The 8,354-nt window shown below is 42.9% G+C and overlaps 1 protein-coding gene across 4 annotated transcripts in view; it reads right to left on the bottom strand.

Moving 5' to 3' along the window:
* Nucleotides 1-7,756: 7,756 nt before the first annotated feature.
* MEIS2 (Meis homeobox 2) overlaps nucleotides 7,757-8,354 on the bottom strand; it is a 201,732-nt gene continuing 201,134 nt past the window's right edge. For all 4 annotated transcript variants that reach the window (XM_049705486.1, XM_004274018.3, XM_033435836.2 and 1 more), the window contains one exon: nucleotides 7,757-8,354. This exon is cut by the window's right edge and continues 837 nt beyond it. The gene's annotated coding sequence lies outside the window, so the exon portion shown is untranslated.

Here is an 8,354-nt window from a genome sequence, read left to right as displayed (position 1 = left end):
GCCTCTTTCCCCATCAGATATCCATTTTTAAAAAAATACTACAAGCATCTATTAAAAAACATTTCCTTGGACTAGAAATCTACAGCTCGGCAGAAAGAAACAAGCCAAGCAAAAACCCAGAGAATAAAGAGATTTAGAAAATAAAAAACCAAAACTGTGTCCCTTTCTTAGTCATTTGATAGTTTTATTCCCCGGAGACCAAGTGAAGGTAGGGGTTCGTACTTTATTATTTTATTATTCGTATATTATTATTTATCATTTATTCACTTAAATGCTCAGCCTTGACAAACTGTTTCCCCACCGCGGGGTTCTTTTGCAGAACCCAAGCCGGGGTGGTGGAACGAGTCAGGTGAGCGGGGTGCGGGGCGCAGAAAGAAAAACACGCTTTGCTTCGCAGAGGGCTGACCCGCAGCAGTCTACTCCGCTGGCCAGCAGGGGGCGCTCTTATGTTATCTCTGGACCAGACAGCCGAGCGGCTCAGAGCTGCAAGACAGGCTTTGCACTTTTACGCAGCTGCAAAAGGAAGGGGAGGAGGGAGTGGAGCTCCTAAACCCTCAGCAGCTCTTCCAGTCGGGTTATTTACCCTCTGTTCGGCAACATACCCATGTGTCACTTTACCTACCCACCCCGCTTATAGTGCACCCCCCTCTCCATCAACCCCTTTTCATCTGCATCTATGAAGCACATGTATAATCTCTCTCCCTAGCCTTGAAATATACATTAATGCAACTTATTAAATGCGACGACGAATAGTCAACATTTTTTTCGCCTGTTAGTTCCGCTGATCCAAGCAGGATTTATTTGCAGATCTCACATCCCGGAGCCATAATGCGTGATTTTTTCCCCTTAAATAAAATTGGTCAAATGTTGACAACCTTTAAGCCAATCTAACACTCAAGATTAGTGATGGGAAACTAATGAGAAAATATAAGATCGCCCGGCCTGAGGGCTGCCAATTAAATCTTCGCTGATTGAAAAATAAAGGCGGACTTGGGGTGTGAGCCCAGCTCAACTTCAACTATTAATTTAACATGTTGCCGGGGTCCCTGCCTTCTCTCCTCTAAACTGCTTCCCGTAATAGACCTTCCTCCTCCCCCATCCTTCAACCTAAAAAGCCAAATGTTATTTCTCCGAATATTTCAAGAGGTCCAAATCAGGATGATCATTTCTTACACGGTAAATATTAGGCCTTTAAGCAATATGATTTAACTAATTAGAAAATTTACATCATTAAGTCTCAGGGAGAGAAAAAAAGAGAAACAAATCTGCCAGTCATTTTAAAGGAGACAGGCACTATTGAAGTGTGAAGAAATCGGCTCTAATTCAAAAAGGCAATCGGGCAGAAAAAGCCCTCAACATTACCCTGCTAGTTATTAATCAGAAAGGGCTCTCTCTCCTCCCCACTCCCCCTCCTCTCTTAGCGCTGAGTTTAAGTTCGTTTTTTTGCCAGTGGCCCATGTCATATTTATATTGAGGTTTTGTCTGCTAAAGGATGGAAATCTGAAAATGTTTCAATATGAAGAAATCAGAATCCTCAAAGGAAAAAATATTCACAGAATCACCTTTCTTCCAGAGAAGTAAACCTGTTATGATAAACAATCCTCACCCCCTCTTTATTTTTTTTTTCATTCTTTCGTTTTTTCTTCCCATTAAGTTCCTATTTTGAAACCTGCTTGGTGAGAACTGAAGTCTTTGTGTCCTGCTCCCCTCCCCCTCCTTTCTTGCACCCCTCCTTCTGCCAAAGTGAGAAACTTAGACTGAAAGCAGAAAAGTACAAATACATTAACAAAGCCCCACTCACTTGATAAAAAGGCCATGGTCTAGGCGTACATGTCAGGAATCTAAGGGAAGGGGAATCAATCCGGTGGGTCTCTGGACAAAAGATGATGAACTAGAAATTCCCCCCACCTATGTATAATAATTGATAGAGTATGTAATTAAAGTGAAAAAGAAAGGCAGGTAGGTGAGAATTATTTTAAAGTGCATTATTAGGTTGTGTGGCTTTTTCTCTATCCCCCCCTTCTCCATTCAATCTTAAAACAGCAGCCTCATTATAGCTAGGTGCCCCTTCCCACCTTACTCTTACTTAAGCCCTTGGTGCACCACACACATAGCCCTGGTCTACTCATTCCCAGCAAATTAACTGAAGAGGGAACCGCAATGGAACTTTGTGAGTAGTTCCATTTGGAAACTCAGGCCCTTCCTGGCATCTCTGAGGACTTGTTCTCAGACACTGGGTTAAGAAAAAAATTAATAGCAAGCTTTAGGTATTCAATTTCCCTTCATTATTATTTATTTTTAAATTACAAAGAGGTCCCAAAGCCTCATTTTTCTGCCTTGCTCTATTCTTTTATTGGGTACCATTCCAGCCTCATTTTCTTAACCTCCTCTCCGCCTTACAATCTAAAAGTTTCACAACCTTGCTTCCCACCAAGTCCCTGGGCCTGGAATTCTCAAGTCTTTGGGCTTCTGCCGGCCTGGAACAACTCTCCAGCGTTAGTTCAATGCCATTCTTCACCTTACCAGATTTCAACTTTGCAGGAGAGAGCAGTAGCAGATCTGGGCTATTAACACACCACAGTTAATTCTCTGCGGGAACTTTTACTAGGTGGGACGTGTGGAAGGAGAAAACATCTGTAAACAGTGAGCGCTCTTGAGGGTGGGGAGAGAGTTCTGACATAAGAGGTCAGAACACATATAAATGTTCGCAGAATTTGTGAAAAAAAACAGTTCGGAGTTAAATTTTGGTGAAATAAGGAAAGGAAAGAGCATGGGGGGACATTGGGAAGAGTCTAGAATGCTCCCCCAATTTAGCTTTCTTTCTGGCCGTCACGGAACAGATGGGAGTCGAACGTGCTCCTCTTCGAGGAAGATTAGAATAAAATGGGCACTTCTGTCACTTTCAGGAGGCGGGACACAGAGAGGTGAAAATATACAAGACAATGGCCTCTGGTGCTGGAGGGCTCCCCTGGCGGGCTCCCACCCTTTGCCCAGTTCCTCTCGGAACTCTCCTTACCTTTGTTGCTTGGATTTGATCTGACACACTGGATGTTCCTGGGCTAGGTTCTTTGAGAGGAAAAAGACCACGAGAATCAACCGGTCTCCTCCTGCATCTACTCCGAAGCCAAGAAGCATTACAATAAAATTTACAGCACTTTTAACAACTCGCAAGTAAAGCATTAAAATTCTCTTTAATTGAGAAAATATTGATTTTTAAGTCTAGAAAAAGAGAAATCGTAATTTAGTTGCAAACTTTCAAGCGGGAATATAGCGTACTATGTGGCTGTGTTATGGATCCACTCTTTATACACATGCAACATCACATCTTTAATTGCGCTACTTTATAAAGTGATAAAGACAAAAGATAACCCGACTTAGGCAAACGATTAAGAAGAAAAGAAAAAGGACCTAGAATAATTTCCTTCTCCGGTTATTTATAAAAGAATTGTCTCCTTTTCTGAAGCAGAAAAACAAAAACAAAAACAGCCCAGAGGGGAGGAAAGAAATAAAAAGAACGGAAAACCACAGACCAGTCTAAAAGCAACTCACATTAGCAAATCCGTTGATATTCTTTACCAATGGAGGAATGAAGCCAACACATTTAGAGAAAATGCATTCACGGACAAAATTGCATCCTCCTTTAAACGAAACAAACCTGGGTCTTTTTTCTTCCTTTACTCCCCCGTCCTGTTTTGGGGAGGGGGGGCAGAATCCATTGGTGGATAGGGAAGGGAAAGAAAATCAGGCTTTCTATGTTATTTCTCTATCGGTTTTTGGTATTACAGAGGAGTAAAGAAGTTTTTGTGTGGTGGTGTTTCATTGATCAGTCACTCTGAGCTAATGTAATTATCCTCATCAATAGGAGACTGCAGAGAGAATCATTATGTGGGTGACATTGATAAATGATCGCCCAGGAACGGCCCTCTCGCGGGCAACCCCACATCTGACCCTCCCACACACACAATGTAGTCATAGAAACACCTAGAGAACCTCGGGCACCGCCGCGGAAGGGGCAAGAGCGGGAAGAAAAGCCTCCGGCGGCCGGGGCGGGGGTGAGGGCGAAGGGGGGCGGCCAGTCCCAGATCCAAACCAGTTCTGGCGACAAAAACAGCCAACGGCGGGACGGAGGAGGGCGTTGCGGGAGGGAGAATCTCCCTTCCCAGCATCAAACCCTCACACAGTTGCTCACAACAAAGTGAAAATCCGCCCTCCAGACGACCCATTCCTCCACACCTTTACCATGTGTGCACTCACTACCAACAACTTCTGATGTTTGCCGAGACACACGTTCAAGTAGGTTTCTCCAAAGGAGTTAAATAATTAGGTGACAAACCTGTAGGCATCTCATTCTCACGAGGGTCCCTTCCCCCGCCCCCGTTCAAAAAACTCCAAACAACAAACCAACCAAACCCACAAACCTATCTGAACAAAGACAGCAGCTGGGCGACCCCCTCACTGCATCCCCCCCAGTTATTTACTGGGTGACCCCCTCCTTTCTCTTCACCTCCTAACCCAGTGCCTCTGATTATGAGATAATGGATTTTGCGATTGGTCCTGTCGGGGGGGGGGGGAATCTCCACCGAACCCCACGTTTTCATCTTTTGACTGTTTTATTTAAGCCAATGGGAAAGTATCGAGAGCCGTAATTGATTCATAATGATCCGTAAATCGATGTCGGAGCGCGGGGGGTTGGGCTGGAGGTGTATGAAGAGTAGAGGGGGGAAAGCTATTTATTTTATTTCTAAAGCTTCAACTAAAGTAGCTTCGACACTGCGGGGGCTGGAGGGGAGGAGCTGTTGGGCTCTGCCGGATCATCCATCATCGCTGTCACCCAGAGTCTGCCCCGAGGAGCCTTAGACGCAATCTCCCTTCTGTCTCTACACCGAAACTATTAATATTAAAACCTCCCTTCAAACACTGCCCCGACGGTCTCCATTCTCATCACAATCTGACCGGCCTCCCCCATCAGGCCCTCGTTGCCCCTGCGCCGAAGCTTCCTCCCAGCCCGGCCCCGACGGAGGGAACTCCAGCGACAGCGCACGACGCCCTTAGCTGATCACGGCGACTGTTAGGTGGCCCTCCTCGCCCCCGTCGATTTGAAGCACGTCTGCCTATCTCTGTCCAACACACACACACACACACACACACACACACACACGCGCGCGCGCGCGCGCGCGCAAACGGAAGGCCAGGTGAGGGCCGGGGCAGCCGGCGCGGAGGGGGAGAGTCTGCACTCCCGCTGCCCCTGCCCAAGCCCCCGCACGCACGTCTGCACCGACCCGGCTCGGTGGGCGGCGGGCGAGGGACTGTGGCTGCGAAGCCGGCACATCCAGACACCCAGACACCGGCCCTTCTCACACAGTGGCAACTTGCAGCGGAGGTCCAGGCTCCTTATCAAATTGCTGGCCTGCAAGACTAATGGGGAACTTGTGGAGGATCCCTGTCCAGTCCCTTTGAAGGAAGGTCCCTCCTCTGACAGCTGCTAGAGATATTAGCCACATTTCCCTTCCCAAATCTGCTCCGGGTTAACGGGCCCACAGGGGTGGGAGGGGGCGAGGAGGCCAGGAGGATCCTGATGGACGCTTCTCTGCAAATCTAACCAGGGTGAGCTGGGCCGAGTGCGGGGCGCTGACCTGGCGTGGGGGGAGAAGGGGGGTGGGCGGAAGACACAAACTTCCCTGATCTCTTCTCTCATTTTCCTTCAAAACGTGGCTTCTTGCTCAATTCCCAACCCTTAACAGATGGCGACTGCAGTTCTCTCAGAATTTCTTAAAGAAAGGGAAACCTTTGGAATTTATTTCTGCTTTTGCTTTTCCATATAAATAAAAAAGTGTTTTTATATTACTCTTGTTTTGGAGAACATAAGCAATTTTATTCAGACTACAGTATTTCCTTTAACACTATATGGTTGTCAAAACACCATTCCCAGTTTCTTTGCTTTTGACAGCTGAGTCTTTCTTAAATATACCCAAATCGGAACTCTTTATACTAAATAGTAAACCCGAGATAGGAGCAAGTGCCTTCCGAGGTGGTATAAAAAAAAAAGCATTATAAAAATTGGACAACTCTTACCACCTCTCTGTCTTAGCTTATGGAGGGTGGGGGGAAGCAAGGAAATGCAAACAAATATTATTACAATTATTATTCACCTCCAAATATTTAAGAGGGTTAAGGTTAAGGTAATAGGGTATGAAGTTGTTAAAGAAATCAAACCTGAGATGATTTTATTCATTAAAACCAAGGATAGAGGGTTCTGGGATCTAAACTGCGATGAAATAGCTTAATAATAATTTCATTAAACACTTTCTAACCAAGAGCCAACTACCAAGTAAACCCTTCAGCATTTACTCTACTGAGAGGAAAGGAAGAAAAACTTTGCCAAAAATTTTTTTCAGCTGATGTGAGAGTTAATTTATAAATGAAGAACTTGTCAAATTTTACATACAAGCATTTATATTAAAAATAGACAAATATTTAAAATTTGCAAAAAGACTCCAGGTGAAATTGGACAACAAAAATGAGAGGGAAGCTCTTTCTATTCCAAGTGGCACAGAATTTCTCCATGAACAGTTAGCTTGCATCGGAAGTGTTACTTCTGTGTTTAAACAGCAGAACGTTAATTAAACTAGTAAATGGATTTATAAAAATTCTACCTAAAAATGATACAAAACAATAGAAGTTTTTTTCCTTGTTCCTTTGTATACAACTTCTATTAATGTCTGTCTGTTTGTTTGTTTTGCAATGGGAAGATGGAAGAACCCAAAATAAGATACAAACTTGAATTTCTGGGATAGTAAATGATTTCCCAATCAGGCCGACATCACACAACTAAGCTAGAGTTTATGATAGTATCCCTTCTGAACATAGGGTTCAAAGTTTGGGTGTTACAAAGTTCCAGGATAGTATATTTATTTGTGAAATTGAGGGGGCATGCTAATACCTCACACTTTTTTTCACTTTGCGTATTTTAGCAGGCATGGCTTGTGCAGTATCATCAAGCTAATGACAGAGATGTTGAGAAAAGTTGCGTGGAACTTTGAAAATGGCATTACATTGCCTGTTTTGTTGTTGTTTTAGAAAACAAGTTTAAGTTTAGTGAGCAAATCATCACACTAGCGTGCCTGCACATGGAGCTGTCTGAAATAAAAAGACATCATACTATATTAAATATTAATGATTAAGTAATCTCTTCAACTCAGGATTTCAGACTCCATAGAAGTTGTTTACTCACCTATGAACATCTATATGTAAATTTTAATTTACATATTCAACAGTATTTTAGTAACTAAGAGAGAAAAAACACAGGTAGATGAATTATCTTTGAGCACAGACGTTAGTTATTTCTGATGATGTAAAATTAACCCCGAAAAAGCCCTTATTCTGGCAGAGAATGAACATGAAAAGCTTCATCTGAAAGTATTTTTTTTTTTAACATAATGCATCTAAAGAGGAGGTTGGACGTGTTGGTGATCTTTCAACCTGGCTCATAACACACACACACACACACACACACACACACACACACACACACACACAGTTTCGTACCTTTAGAAGTTTTCTGCTGGTAGAATTTATAGGCCAAATATATACTGAAAGCCTACGGAGGTGGTTACCTTAAAAAATTGTTGGTAAGTTAAGTTTCAAATATACTCGATTTCTGGGGGCAAAGCCATCCATCACCTACTTTCAATCCCAAATATATAGTAGGTACTGTGCAACCTTGACTTAAAACTATTAAAAACACAAAAGCCTAACAAAAAATCAAAAATGAAATATTTATTACCGCATTTTGTGACTTAACATCTTTTTTTTTTAACATAACGTCACAGTCCTCATACAAGTATTTTAATGTAAATTTGACAAAGCTTAAAGGTAACAGCATTTTCTTCTAGTGAGGAACACGTGCTGAGAAAAGAAGAATTCATGGACATACAATACCAATTCCACAGCAGATCTGATACTAGCAAAAACATTCTTTTTTTTTTTTCAATTGAGGTAAACACATAGAATATCTAACATGAAACAATTAATAGACCGAACTCTGTACGAAGTTTGTTACAGTATTCTCTTGCTCCTTTTTATCCTCCAAGCTTCGAGTCTCGGATAAAGTCCTAGTTGTGGTGCTATGACCATTAATAACTTTTTTTGTGTGTTGAGGAAAGCTGCCCAACTTAAGACTGTTTTGTCCACAGCCAAGGCTTAGAACTCCTGGAAGAAGCCCCTGCTCTGTCTTTAAATCTTCACTGGCAAGCTCTTTGAAGAAGAGTCCCCCAAAATAATAATAAGAATTGGCTTATGAAGCACAAACTATAAAGATCTGTTTGAAACTAAAGGACACATTTATGGAGGAACAA

The sequence above is a fragment of the Orcinus orca genome, chromosome 2 (genome assembly GCF_937001465.1).
Source record: "Orcinus orca chromosome 2, mOrcOrc1.1, whole genome shotgun sequence".
In the NCBI taxonomy this organism is placed as follows: Eukaryota; Metazoa; Chordata; class Mammalia; order Artiodactyla; family Delphinidae; genus Orcinus; species Orcinus orca.
This window is presented reverse-complemented; position numbering and strand designations above follow the sequence as displayed.